Genomic DNA, 16,111 nt, shown 5'->3' on the forward strand with positions numbered 1-16,111 from the left:
GGCAAAATCTGAGAGAATACAGGGGATGTGCTAAAAGATAAGATTGAAGAAGTGGGAAGACTCAGATCATGGCAGAAATTGTAGGCCATTTTAAGTTTTTTGTATTATATTCCCATGGGAAATGGGGATGGAAAGATTAAGAATTTATAGGATGGAATTCATGCACGTATTTTATAAAGGAAGTGTCATGAAAATATTATGCAAAATAAATTTAAGAAATAGAGTAAATGTTGGTTTTTTTTTTTTTAGAAAAGTATTTCTGTTGTAGCTTTTGGCAATGAGAAAAGAGAGGAGCTGCCTTCATAGCATAAGGGAAGCATAAACAACAGAACTTGATGTCTGACTGTGTATGGGATGAGGAAGAGAGAGAAGGTACATGTCAGTCAGGATTTTGGATTAAACACCTAGATGGATAGTCCTGCCTTGGACTGAGCTGAAGTACACTGCAGGAAAATATTTTTGAGGGGAAGAAGATAGATTTGATCTTAGATTGAGATATATTGAGCTTGAGATGTTGATGAGAAATTCAAGTAGAGGTGACAAGTGGTCAGTTAGATATATGAACCCTGATCTGACTGGCCTGAGTTTAAGACAACAGGAAACACAGAACACAGTAACAGTGAACAAAGCCATGACTGACTCTGTAGACAGTGAGTCCAGGAAAGGACCTAGAGAACAGTGCTGGGATTTTAACATTCAGAGTCAATGAATCTGTGATACATGAAAAGATGTTTATTTTTTGTCAGGTTTTAGTTGAATCTGGCTTCTCATACAGAGATCTAATATAGGCATAGGCCTGTGACTTTGCTCTGGGTTAAGACTAAATGTAGTCTTGAGGGTGCTCCAGACACTTGACCTGTACAATAATCATATGTCTGGAATGCAAACTTGAGAGGGCTGCAGGGCCATGTGATCTATGGCAGTACTGGGACCTAGAGATTCAGTATAAAACTCAGATGTGGAGGTTCCTTAGAAAAGGGAAAAAAGTTTAACTCATTATTGCAAGTTTTCTCCCTACTGTAAATTGTGATAAGTCACTTAGGAATGGAAATGAGAGGATGGACAGAAAGTAGAGAGGTAAACCAATGGCAATGGCTGATTTAAGGGAGCATCTGAGTCATCTAAGTCTCTAATGAAAAACAAATTTTCTGATGGGAAGGGTAGAATAACAGCAAATTCATGGTTCTCCCTGCTGCATCACACTACATATTAATTTCTGCCTTACTTTGATATGAAGACAGACAGAGGGAACAGAGCCAACCAACGTTCAACCTGTCTTGTGGGTTGAAATAAGCAAAATGCTGCAAGCAATATTGCCTGGTCTCTCTTCCCCTTAACATTAACCCAGACTGAGGGCTTAAAATTTAAGTAGAAATACAATTCTAATAGAAGAGTGTCTCTTCAGTAGTTATTTATTTATAATGTCAACAACTCTTTCTTTTACTTTCTAAGATTAAAGCATTAGAAAGTAACAGATGAATGGATAAAGAAGATATGGTACATATATACAATGGAATATTACTCAGCCATAAAAAGGAATGAAACTGGGGTCATTTGCAGAGACATGGATGGACCTAGAGTCTGTCATACAGAGTGAAGTAAGTCAGAAAGAGAAAAACAAATATCATATATTAACGCATATATGTGGAATCTAGAAAAATGGTGCAGATGAACCTGTTTGCAAGGCAGAAATAGAGAAACAGACATAGAGAACAAACGTATGGAAACCAAGGGGTGAAAGGGGGGGGTGGGATGAATTGGGAGATTGGAATTGACATATATACACTACTATGTATAAAATAGATAAATAATGAGAACCTGCTGTATAGCACAGGGAACTGTACTTCACTCTGCTGTACAGTAGAAAATAACATAACACTGTAAAACAACTATACCCCAATAAAAAAAAAGTAAAAAAAAAAAAGCATTAGGAAGTATTAAGAACTGGCTGAATGGAGAGATATTGGAGATGTTTTAAATGCCAATCAACTTGGAATCTACTAGCACCTATAACTGACTGCTCAAAGAACGAATGGAAAACACTGCCATGGATAGATCTGTAAATCTGGGATAGATACTGGAGGGTTTTAGTAGCAAGGGAGGGACTATGAATACTCTATTAGTAAAGTTGGTGAGATTGAAAGGGTATTGGTCCTTTGGTATGCAGATGGTTGCATAATCTACCCAAGATGATTTCATGTTAAATTGTCAGGGAAAATGAAGGATGGATGAAGGCAAGAATAATGATAGATTAATTACATCCCAGCTCCTTTTATAGTTTTCAGCACCTTGATGGGTTCATGCACATACAAATTTCCATGTGACTTTTTAAGATTTATAATATGTAGGTGATATTTTTATATAAATTAGACTACAGTATTCTGTACTATAGTCTCAAATTATTTGGACTATTTGTGTATGTAGAAAGAATGATAAATGGATCTAAGTGTACACCATGAGAATTTATTGAAGAAGTATCTAGAAATTAACTCATTTACTATTCCACATTTGCTTACTGAGAGTCTACCACCTGCCATGGCCCCACTCTCTCCTAGGTGCTTGGGATGCTACTGTGAACAAAATAAAGTCTCTGCTCGCATAGGTTTTACATTTTTATTAGGAGAAATTATTAATAAAAAACCACAAAAAAAAGACAAGCAAATGTTTAGAGTGTAGCAGTGATGTTAAGGGCTGTGAAAAAATATAAAGCAGGAAAGGAGACGAACACATTGTCAGAGTGGAGTGTGCCAGTTTACAGTCATCAGAAGGTCACATTTGAGCAGAGACCTGATTAAGGAAGGTGGGGGGACTCAGCAAAGTCTGGGGGAGACCATTTTAGGGAGAAGAGACAGCAGGAGCAGGGGATCTAAGGCAGAGATGTGCTTTGTTTGTTCAAGAAGAGCAAGAAAAAGTGCCTCTCATGCTCAACATGTCCTTGGCTATTTTTCCTTGTCTTAATGCTGATCTGCTTTTTATTTTATTTATTTATTTATTTTTTATTTTTTTTTTTGATCTACTTTTTAAAGAAAAGTCTCTTAGGGTACAAAAATTATTTAAGTAAGCTAACAGATTAATTTTTATACAAGTAGATGTGATAGCCTGAAGCTATAATACAATTTCTTATGGAGATAAGTATGGGAGAATATATTTCTTTCTCAAATTACACAATTCTGTTTATGGTGGTCAGTAAAATGTTCCACTGAATACTGGTTCAACATTCAGTAATCATGGTAAAATAAAATGTGTCTCTATTTCTGTGGTTCTCTTTAAAGTGGTTTATTTTCAGGGCAGTTGTCTGAAAAATGAACATTCTTTCATCCATGTAAGTACAGAAAAATGAAGTTCTATGTACCTTCGATGCAGTTTGTGCATTTATTTTATCAGTCCTCAGAAGCCTGCAAAATGTATTGAGTTATGAAATGGGGAACTTACTATCTATCTAAAACTGTGTTTGCTATTGGAGATTTCTCTTACAGTAGTGGCTTGGTACCTGGTAAGCCGTTTTGAGATTTGATCAGCCCCAATCCTTAAAACGCAGTTGCCTTCCCCTGCCTGCTTCATCACATGAAAAGAAGTAACAACTTTCTCTTCCTGTTAGTCTAGCTGCTTAAAAATAACACATTCCAGCAAGGAGGGCGGGACATTACAAGCAACAGGACATATGAGACCTGCCAAGGGGGCCAGCATTTCCTGGCTCACAATTGCAGGAAAGGCTTTGCTCCATTATCAATGGGACCTGGATGCTTTGATAGGCAATTGTTTTAAAAGCTAAACAACATTTGCAGTAGAAATATTGTGTGTGTTATACAAGGCTTGTGTGGAGGAAATATAGCACCAGATGGATCAGACAATAGTCTTGTCTCATGTTTTGTTCCTTTACTGGTAATAAAATAAAAACTAAAAAATATAGCCATGTACAACTTTGCTTTTAATAAAGTATCTGTTGTTTTAGAGAAGAATAGTGGAATTGTCATGAACAATACAGATTTCCTTTGCAATAATTGTTGATTTTAAAATGTACAGAAACAATGGAATGCTCAAGACATCACAATCACTTTGAGCAAGGACATTCCTTATATAGCACACTGAATCCGTCATTTCCAGAGGAATTAGAACAAATGATCAACTGTTTAGAAATATACTCCCCCTACAGTCAGGACAAAAGAATAACAACTCGTTATTTAGGGAATATCTTGACTAACATTGCTTTGCTCTCTATCTGAGTTCCTATAAGAAATTAGATGTAGATAGATGATAGATAGATAGATAGATAATATATTATATAAATATGTATATTATATATATTCTCCACCTTTCAGAAAGTTCAGTAACTTTGACGATCTTTCAGAAGTGAGATCAGGAAAAGTTTTCTTTTTCTTTTTTTCTTTCTGAGGAAGCAGAGAGAAATGGACAGAAATAGATCTGTATTAAATAAATACTATAAAAAATCTATTCATGATAAAGACTTGTGGGTACATGTCTTATCCTGAAGTGATAGAGAAGCTGACAATTTCTCTCTCAAATGCTGTGTGGCGTTTGGTCATCTTCAGGCAGGTGCTAGGCTCCCTTGCTCTGGGTCACTTTGGTTAGAGGGTCTGCATAGATGGGGCACAATTCTCCATCCCTCTCCCCACGTGAAAGCATACACTGATTAAAATATGTAGTCAGGCAAATTCTGATGCAGTGCTGGGATAATTGTGATTCCAACATGCTCTGATGTTACCCTTAAAGTGTCTCCCTCACTGTCTCCCTATAACTAAAAAGGTAGAGAAAAATGCATCCCAACTAGAGAAAGTAAAATTTAGACTAGATAAATATTTCACAAATATGCAAGCTAAGCTTGTAGTATATGTTTAAAGGAGACGGGAATTCCCATCATACACTCAGCACCCAGTTATCTTCTTTCATGTTGAGAATATTGTATGTCTTTTTTGGATGAATAGCTGACATGTGCCCTGCAGGAAGTCTGTAATCCTGGCAATTCTGACTCTTCCTTAGAAATCATTTTTTTAGAGGAATAAAGTGATATAATAATAATTTGATTCGAAAATTTATTCTGGTTGTGGTATGAAAGGAAAATAGAAAAGAAAGAAACTATTGGTAGAGAGATCAATTAATAGATGCTGTGAAAATACCTTAAGAAATATTTAGAAGAAAAAATCCAATTATATATTGAATATACTGTATAAAAGAGTGGGAAAATAATGAAGACTTGATAATATTTCCATTTGGGATCATACATGGATGGTAATTAAGATACATCTTTGTCATTTATAGTAGCCAGTATTATGTAGTTTAAAAATTTTCCAAATCTTAAACTATGATGTTGGAAATGTGCTTTGTAGTGAACAGTGTAATTTCATTTTATCAGCACATGGAAATAACACTACTTAGAAAGAAATAAATGAGTATGTATTACTGCCTTTAGATGACTTTAGTTAATAAATTAATTTTGTTCTTTGCTTGAATTTAATTAATATACATTTTAGCAACCAAGAGGTATTTTAAAATATTAAAATTGAGGTAGTAAAAATTAAAATCATGAGAATTATAATACATTCTGATTTCCTCCTTTTTTGGCTTGAAGACTGCCCTTTAATTTATATGATGATAAAAGACAAAAATGATCAAAATAAATTGGCTAGTCTGTTTATTCTATTTTTTCATGTCTACCCACTACAACTTGTCATTTATTTATTAAAGAATATGCTTATGTAATTACATACTAAACATATACTTATCAGGTGGTGATTCAGTATATGGTTTCAGTTGCTAAAAGCAAAGCAGATTTTTAACAGGATTTGTTCAGGAAAACAGAAATTACTCTAGATAATTCAAACAGGAAGGTATTTAATACAGGGAGTCAGTGGCTTAAATTTTTTTTGAAAGGACTGGCAGAACAAAGTTCATGGAAAAGAGTAAATAGTTTTCAGGAAATTAGGATATTTTATATCTGCCAAGAAATTACTGTTGATGATTTCAGGTGCCTTGAAATTAATTTTTTAATCTAATCTTTTCCTGATTTGCTTGATTTTAATAAAAATAGTCTGCAGAATATAGAACAGGCTAAGTGTACATTTTTTGATTCTTATATGTTTATATGATTCACCATTGTTGCTGATGGGCATTATTTCCTTCTGTCAGCTTGCTTATATGTATGGTTCCTACTGCAAAAAGATAAAATTCTCTTCAGGCACAAGCTTCAAATAAATTAATTCCAGTTTAAAATTTATCAAATAACAACCAATTTTTCATCCTAAAATAATTTTCCAAGTTGTTTATTAAATAAAGAAATTTAATTTTAAGCCTTCTAAAAATTAATGAAAACACTTAAAAAAAATAGTTTTCCTGTGTCACCTTTATGTGAGCAAAGAGTTTGAAGGCTGCTAAAGTAATAGGGATGAAGTAACTACTCCTAATTAAGGGGCTAAACTGGATGGGTCAGGATTATGAGTGAGTGATATGTAAAGGGTATTTGCAGTCTTCAGAGACCAGAGCTAGGAAAGGAAGAAGTTGGAAGATGCTTGGAGAAAAAGGTAATCATTTGCCTTTGAGAGATATATTTGAATGCTTAATAGGGACCCCACTACTGCCCATGGTCAGGTAGTATCAAAGCTATTGAGCTAAGGGAATCTTTGGAGACTATAAAGACCACTGAGGAATGAGCATAGTAGAGAAAGCTATACAGGCCATGAATAAGGAGACAAAATTGTTTGAATATTAGCTTTGTTGATTACTAAGAGGGAGACTTTGAAGGTATTTCTTAACTTTCCCAAGTATAGAATTTTAAATCTGTAATAAGTGTGTATGTCTTCCACATTCTCTTCATTGTGTTGCACATAAACTAATTTTTGAGAAAGTCTATCTACCCTTTCTATTTTGAAATCTGATCTGGTAGGAGAGTACATTCTCCATTTGCCCAAATCTCATGGACCATGCCGAATTCTGAGTATCTTACCAAAGCAGCAAAAATTCACATAGAAGTTTTATAACATACTTGACTAAATTTATATAAAATCACTCTGTAGTTCTACCATAATACTTCTTTGAAATATCTTGGAGTCTTTGAAGTGTAGAGGTGGTGGGTAAAGTAGTGAGGATGTCCAAAGAATCTTATTTCCAGGGAGAAACATATTGTTTGACATACAGAATGAGGAGTAAAACTATTTTTACAATCTAGTGGAAGAAGTTAAATTAAAAAGATAAATCAAGCAAAGTATTTTTTTAAAATTAACGACTGTATTTGTAAAATAGAATTAAGCTCAGACATAATATTTACTTTATTTTTAATACTGGCTCCTAATGGAACTTAAAAACAGCTGGTTTTGTTGATCTAATGGCTCCATGTAAGACTGAATAGGCAGAATCAGAATCATTAAAATTCTATTTTCATCAGATTTGTGCTTGAGAAAACTATGTATACTTTCATAGTAATTTATTATAGACGTTTCTTTGTCTTAGATATATTATTAAAATGACAGAAGAGGATGAGATGAAATAGTACAGCACAGCAGTTACACAGTTTAAAACTTCTCAATTATAGAGAAGCATTCAACTGCATCTTTCATTACCACCGTCTATGTTGTATATATCACTTTAAGATTAATAGCAGGCAACGTTTGTTTGTTTCCTTGTTTATATGGCATTCAAATCAAGACAGGTTTTCCCATCATTGGAGAATATTGTAAAAAGACAGTTATCTTTCTTGGATAGTAGGACATTCTCAAGGTTTTTCCCAGACTATCTCCCCACCCCCTCAAAAAACATACTGTACTGCCTCAAATCTGACATATTTTTATTCAAAATAAACAGTACATTATCTTTTTACCTAACCTAGTAAAAGAAAGATTTTTGATAGTTGCATATTCCCATCTTCTGGAATGCTAAGTATAACATTGGTTTAAATTTCAACAATAAGACTCAGGATTGGAGAAAAGCTGTCATTTCTTGTTTCCTAGAAATAATTTAATGTTCTGAATTTCATCTCCTTCTAGTGGCCTCATAGAATTATCGCAATTTCCAGTGTGAGTAGCTCACTTTTAACTTCAAATCAATTCAGTTCAGCTCACATCACTTCACTTCAATTTAATTCAATTCACTTTTGTTCAATTCAATTTCACAAAAATTTATTGAATACTTACTGAACACAGTGAACACTCTGTTAGATGTTTCAGATTGAAAGGTGCAAAGGACTTCCATCTTTACCACAAATGAACTAATTTTATGAGCCAATGATTTTAATCACTGGTTGTAGAACATTTATTTATTTTTATTCTGTTCTCTTAAGTTAAATAGTAACAAAATAGTAGTGCATTCCAATACAGATAGTTGTCTAATCCTCCTGTCCAAAGATGGCACCACTACTAAGGCTAAGTCAGCATTTGGCAGACAGAATCACTATGCTGAGGTATCAAAGTCTAAATACAAAGTATTTGTGGTGCTTGCATGTAGTAGAAAGCATGGTATAATGAATTACTTCTGAGAAGGCACCATGCTGGACTGGAAAAGAATTAGCTTTTGGATTGGTGTCAGACATACTTTTAGCCTGAATTCTGATACCATTTGTGTGATCTAAAACATGTTACCCCAGGAGATAAAGATGGCAGAGTAGGGGCACATGGAGCTCATATCATCCCATGAACACAGCAAAACTACATCTGATTAGTAATAAACTGCCTTGATTGGTAATAAAATGCCCACCATAAAACCAGTAGTTTTACCCACCCTTGCTTTTACACCATTAGTGCAGATTGTAACACTGTGAAATAAGTAATTTGTGTCATAGAATTATTATGAAAATAGTTTGATCTTATAAAGGGGTTGAGGACCTCCAGGTATCTACATCACACTTTTAGAGCCACTGACTGACAAAGATGAAGGGCATACTCTGAACTGGGTCAACTATAGGATCCCATGTTAAGTAAATAAGTAAATAATTAAGATGACCCACCAACATTTCTAATAGCATTTATCAATCATAGAGGCATGAATTAAATCAAACTAAAAGAGGTATTATGGGTGGCATTTAGACTGAAAATATCACTAAATGATTCTCATGTACTGATAGTTTTTGCCTCCAAAAAAACAATGGAGAAAAAAGCTTGCTTGCTGTAGTAGATTTCATTATTTACTCTTGTCAAAATATTCACTGTCTTCTCTATAGGAGGATTATAAGTTCTTTCTCTGTTGACAACCTAACTATATGATTCATTTTATCTAATGAAATGTGAGCAGAAGTAATGGGTGCCACTTCTGAAAATAAGCTTTAAAAGATATTTCATAGTTTCACCTTTCTTTTGCTGCAAACTCAGCAATTTCCCAGCATGAAGACTATGTGGATCCAAACACAGCCAAGCGATTATATAACGTGAGCATTAAAAAAAATATTGTTGAGAGCCATCAGTATTTTGGGGTTGCTTTTTAATGTTGCATAACCGAGCCTAAGCTGATACAACCTCTATGAAATGTGATGCAACAGTCATAATGAAATCAGGCTAACGTTGAGATACAAGGATAGTACAAAGAGACCTCAAAACAGTAAGGTTTTCTGAGATAAGGAAATATGGTAAGGGAATTAAAATTCAATAGTTGAACTTAAGTTATCATCAAAGGCCATAAAGGGTAGAGTTCATGCTGTAGAAAAGGAAGATAGAAAACTAAATCAATAATTACAGTTTACATTTATAAACTGCCTACTAAATACTACATCTGTGCTAACTCAACAGATTGTCATCAAATCCTCACATGATTTTAGGCTATTGAAACTATTATTATCATCATTCAACTCATATGAAACGAAGGCTTATAGAGATGAAAACATTTCTTAATTTGAACCAGGATTTAATCCCAGGCAGTCTGATTTAGGGCCTTATCTCTTAATCACTCTGCTCTTTAAATAGGACATTTGTTTTTTATTTTATTTTTTGCCACTCAACATCAATTTTCTCTATATAACAATTCTAGAAGTTTCCTTTGGGATAATTTCCCCATCTCATTTTCAATCCTTTGTATGGAATTGAATCCACAGTGGTTGATTCAAGTGGGCATATTTAAATTAGGGTAGCTGAGAGCCAATCCAAGGACATTTGTGTAACAGTTAAGGGGGAGAAACTCTTTTACCCTCTGGGATTTATTGACAACTATCTTGTAGTAATGAAGGGAGAAGCCAGAACCAACAACTGAGAAATCAGAGCGAAGAAACAGAATGAGAAAACCCAACTCTAGGTCACATTGCTTGATCCTTGAACCAAATCACACATGAAGTCAGATTGCTCCTGGATGCTCTGAGTTTATGAAACTCTAAATTTCTTTTATCATTTACATAAATTTGGTTCAAGTTTTCTTTCATTTCTATCTTAATCACTCTTCTGACTTGTCATTTTTTTGTTGTTGTTAATGTGTGTGTCTCTCTCATTAGTAAATTCTTTGATAGCAGAGGCCATTGCTGCCTCGCTCCTTCTTCCCAAGACCAAGGACAGGCTGAAGTAAATTCTCAATAAATGACTAAAGAATCTCTCAAAGAACAAAACTATTATGGTTTGCTTGATGTAATAATGACATAAACATAAATGTCATTAATTCTACTTTTTGTCCATTTGCTGGAGTGATGTTAATCTTATTTATGATGATGGTAAAGGGAATGATTTATAATCTTTAACCTACTTCAGCAGAATCTGAGATCACGGAATACACAGGTTTTTTTTTTTTTGTGTGTGTGTGTGAGAGAGAGAGAGAGACAGAGAGAGATAGAGAGAGAGAGAGAGAGAGAGGCAGAGAAAGTAGTTTCTGGGTTTTTTTCTTTTTTCTTCCATTTAAATATTGAATTTGAGCATGACCACAGCAAATGGTAAGACTCGACATACATATAGTGTGTCATATTGTTACTTGAAAGACTGGGCTACAGTGCCTGTGCTATTCTCATTACCAGCTGCTCTCTTCACAGTCATGGAGCTGTGCAGTTGTGAAGTACAGTGTGAAGTACATCAGGATGGAGTTCCATTAGATAAAATGGAAAAAAATTATTTGGTACTTTGTTTCCCATATTTTTCTGAGAAGATTAAGTTAACATTTGATTCACTGTTAACCCACACCCTCTACCATAAGCAAACTACATAAGATTTAGAGATTATCTTTAGTGAAATCCTTCGTCTTACACAGTTGCTTTCACTGTTAAGTAATTCAGCTAAAACTTTCTATTTTTCCAGACTTTGGAAGCCCTAGAGTCATAGAAGTTTAATGTTGGGAGCAGCTTTGGTGATAATCTAACACTGCTTTTGCTGACTTTGGAACAAACAGAAGGGTAAGTTGTTTACTTAAGGCCACCCAGGGAAGACATCAGAACTTGAATTCAGTTTCCAAAGTCTCAATCCAAAAATTTTTACACTTGATGTTCTACTTACCTTAGAGTTCAAATTAGAGTAGAAACAATACTTTCTTACATATTCTCTTATTTGGAATCAGATCTCTACTTTTACAGAAGAATTAAGAAATAGGTATACCTGACATTGGAAAATAATCTTTTGAACAATGAGTTACTTCCCTAGCATAGCTAATAGGGTTTTTTTCTAATATTATTTTGTTTATTCCAGTTATTTTACTAAACATTTGCTCTTCTAAAAAAATCATAGCTTTCATAATATATTTCCTATTTGTTTTCAGATGATTTAACTTCCAAAAACCCTAACTTTGAGAAATCTCAACATTGTCTTGTGTTAACATTTATAAGACAATTTATACCTTCTACAATAATTCAGTTTGTGCCTTACCTTTTTGGATTTGAAAGAATTCAATAACAGTAGCCTAGTATACACATTGAATACAATGAAAACTAGTAGAAAATTTACAGAAGACACTCTTTCAACTGAAATTATTCATTTTTCCCTGAGAAACATTGACCTATGCCCATATCACTCTGAATGCTACGGCCAATTTAAAATTTTCTTGGGCTATGTTCCAACTTTTGGGGAGAGAGAACTATATTTTTTTGTTTTTATATAATTTTATAAAAGTTTTACAGTCCTTTTGGCTTAAAATAATTACAGCTCTCTTTTCCTAATGATTACGATCTCACTTTCTCATGTCTGTACTCATCTACTTATTCTGAATCAATTAATAGATGGAGGTACTCGATTCCAACCATAAACTTTATTACAGAAAAATATTCCATAAATAACTAAATCTGCATCTTGAATCATACAAGTACAGCTACCTAAATAACAATATGATATAACAATTCAAATATCAATATAAGTAAAGTTATTGATTGGTACCACATAACTTTTTAACAGAACAGTTTATAAGAAGACTATCAGGGCTTCCCTGGTGACGCAGCTGTTGAGAGTGTTCCTGCCGATGCAGGGGACGCAGGTTTGTGCCCCATTCTGGGAAGATCCCACATGACACAGAGTGGCTGGGCCCACAAGCCATGGTCACTGAGCCTGTGCATCTATAGCCTGTGCTCCACAACGGGAGAGGCCACAACAGTGAGAGGCCTGCGTACCGCAAAAAAAAAAAAAAAAGAAAAAAAGAAAACTATCAAGGTCAATATTTTGAAGCTTGAGACCAAGTATGTCACTTAAACTTTCTTAGCCTCAGGTGTAGAATAATAATTGGGTTATTGAAAAGTGTATATCTGTAAAATGCTTAAAAGTGGTCAGGATTGCCAAGGAAATTGATAATTGTTACTCTGTAGTTCCCCTTTCTAGTTTAGAGTATTTCACTAATCTTTATCCTTTGCAACATCAATGCTATTTTTATGATCACTTGGATTGGTGTCACAGAGATGTCACTGTTGCTCACATTATGATCAGAGGAACAAGAAAAAACAGTTTCTTTGTTTTATTTTGTCTACAACAGTTCTGGCTTCCCTTATGATTAGTTGGAAATAAAAAAGAACTACATTTAGTCCAATTTGGTTTAAAACTTAATCCAATCCAGTAATTTTAACAGTCTTTAAAAAAAAAATGACTGCTTGACTCTTTTATTTCCACTCTTCCCATGCACTGGATAGTCTCAAAGATGGTGTTAGGTTGAATTCAGGGATAGAGCCAATTGGGGACTTTTATGAACATATAGGGGAAAAGGGGAGAGTCTTTGGATCCATCAGATATTTATTGGTTTTCAGACCACTGCTGAGTGGGTGTTCCATGTATGCTGTAGTATTTCGTTGGCCTGGTCCTTTTTCAGGATTTTCTGCTGGCATTTGCTGTTGACATCTGGGGTTGATGAACACAAATTGCAATTTTTTTTTTGCTCAATCAACAGCTCTCTGCTTACTCAGCCCTTGCTGCTTTGCAGACTCTCTGCCACCTCCTCTGTCTGGATCAAGCCACTCCACTCTTGGTCAAGTCACTCCACTCTGTCATAGCAGGTTCTTGCCACATGGAAACCAAGAGAAGCTTGGGAGATCATTCCAGACTCTATTTACCTATGACCCCATTTCTTTGTGCCTTAACCATACTGTTCCACCACATGGAGGCATAGGCTTCTTCGTGCAGTTAGACTTTTCCAAGTGTCCCAGATGGAGAACTGGACAAGATCTCTTTGTCCTCAGCTTCCTTATCAACTAATTGACCACACCCACTTCTGAAGGCCAAACCCAGAGAAATATCCCAGATATAGGATATGTATCTGACAGCTTCCTTTCCTGGTATTTGCCCTATAATTCCCAGGATTCTGAATGTCTGTTTATTTCTTCCTATCAGCCTAGGGCTTCCCACTATTATCTAGTTCACAGAGTTGGAGTCTTGAATGGTTAAAATGGGAGGTACAAAAATTTAAAATGAATTTCTTCCTCAGACATGCTTGGCTTTCAAATCTAGTAGCTTCTTGAAAATTCATATTTGTAATATCATAATCTGAATATTGGTGTTTTATTTTCCTTTGCACTCTTACTTTAATAGTTTTAATCACTTTGAAGCAGATAGGTGCCTAGAGCTAACTAGGGAGAAGGTCTTGTCATGAAAATGCAAATGACAACCCTTTAACTTTTTTTTCAAATATGATTTTTAGTATTTACACTAAACTATTGTTATCTTCTCTATTTAAATTATTTATACTTATGATTTCAAATCAAAATTCTAATAATTCAATGCTTAAACCAGGTTACATGACAATATATTTTGTTTCTATTTGTTTTTATCAGTTAATGTATTATCCTTCATCAAACAACGAACAACACATATTCAGATACTCTATTAAAACAGTCTTTTCTTATGGTTCTTATAACAGTAAAGAGCAAACTGATGATCCTTAAATTACTTATGAAAATGAATACAATTTTAAATACAATTTTATATTTTAAATTAAAATTATTGAAATAAAAAATTTTAAATACTGATGAAATTAGTCACCCACCTACATTTATTAAATAATGTGTGAGCTTTTATCTTTCTTTTTTCCTTTCTTTCTTCCTTCCTTTCTTCTTTCTTTCTCTCTTTCTATTTCTTCCTTTCTTTCTTTCTCTCTCTCTCTCTCTCTCTCTTTCTCTCATTCTTTCATTCTTTCTTTCTTTCCTTCCTTCTTTATTTCTCCCTTTTTTTCTTTTCTTAATCCATTTTAGGCTATCACTATGGATTCCAGCATTAATCCCAGCATTTTATGCAGAAAGAAGTGGTCAAGAAAAACGTTCATAAGAGCTTCCCTGGTGGCACAGTGGTTGAGAGTCTGCCTGCCAGTGCAGGGGACATGGGTTTGAGCCCTGGCCCAGGCAGATCCCACCTGCTGCAGAGCAACTAAGCCTGTGTGCCACAACTACGGGAGCCTGTGTGCCATGCTCAGCAAAAAGAGAAGCCACTGCAATGAGAAGCCCGCACACTGCAACAAAGACACAATGCAGTCAAAAATAAAAATAAATAAAATAAATTAAAGAAAAAACAAAGAAAAACGTTTATAACATGGTAAGCAGAATGTAGAATGAGCTGAGAGAATCTTGCTGAGAGAACTGTACGCTCTGTTATGCATGACTGAGTATCATATTTATTCCTAAACTACTTTCTGCCATTATTACTCATTACTTTATCCCAAAGTGTATATATTTAAAATTTATTGATGTGTTTCCCTTAAACACTTAAACTCTCTTGCATTTAATGCACTGAAGTAATGCACTGCCTTAATACATAGAAATATTCATTTATTACAAAGAAATATGTATTAGTATTCCTTAATAAATACAAATACTCATTTATTATAAGAAAAATATACAATAGAACCTAAATTTTTTTATTAAATTCCATTCAAATAAAGGAGGTAAGTTTCCTAAATACATGGCAATCTCCTATCCAGAGGACATTGGAGAGGTTATAACTATTGTATACTTTCTTATGCATATTATATACTTTTTTGAAGATGTTCCCATTAACTAAAATTTCATTTCCATATGTTTAAAATTTGTTTTTAAGAATACATTTAACATAGTTAATCTAATCTAAGCTAATGTATTTAATCTTTTTAGGTCTCCTCTGAGTTGAATTATCTTTCTGTTGTATCTGTGGAATGGGGATTAAAATTATAATATTAATTATAAGGTTCTCCTAGTCCTGCATATCTGGAGATGAAAAACGTCATGTTTAAAAATGAAAAGGTAAACAAAGAATGGCAAAAATTGTAGAAAACCTAATCATTCTAATTTGTATTTTACTAAAGTTTAATTTTGAAAACTTGAAATATTTGCTTTCATAAAAATCTATACACTATCTACAAACTCACTGTTCATTATGGGTGAGTAAATTTTACATATTTAATAATTTAAGTATTTAAAATGTAGTGATTATAACTTAGCTTATCTTTACAATTTAAAATAGCATTATCATTACATTTTTGAATGACAAAATGAAGTAAAGAAAGTAAAACAACTAGGAAAATTAATGAATAAGAAATGGTAAGACAAATAATACCAAAATTAAATGAAATACAGAATTTTAAAATGGCTGGATAAAATTTAAGAAAATAAAACTATTTGTGTGTTTTGTTTTGTTTTTTTTCCTGTCTGAGTGCTACTCAGATTACTTTTGTTGATATTATTTTCAAATTTCTCAAAACACATATTAAGTATTTTCCACAGAAGAGAACCATATGTGCTCTTTAAATATTGGCTAAGAAAACTCCCATGGAT

This window comes from Mesoplodon bidens (assembly GCF_964165515.1).
Source record: "Mesoplodon bidens genome assembly, chromosome: 1".
Taxonomy (NCBI): domain Eukaryota; kingdom Metazoa; phylum Chordata; class Mammalia; order Artiodactyla; family Ziphiidae; genus Mesoplodon; species Mesoplodon bidens.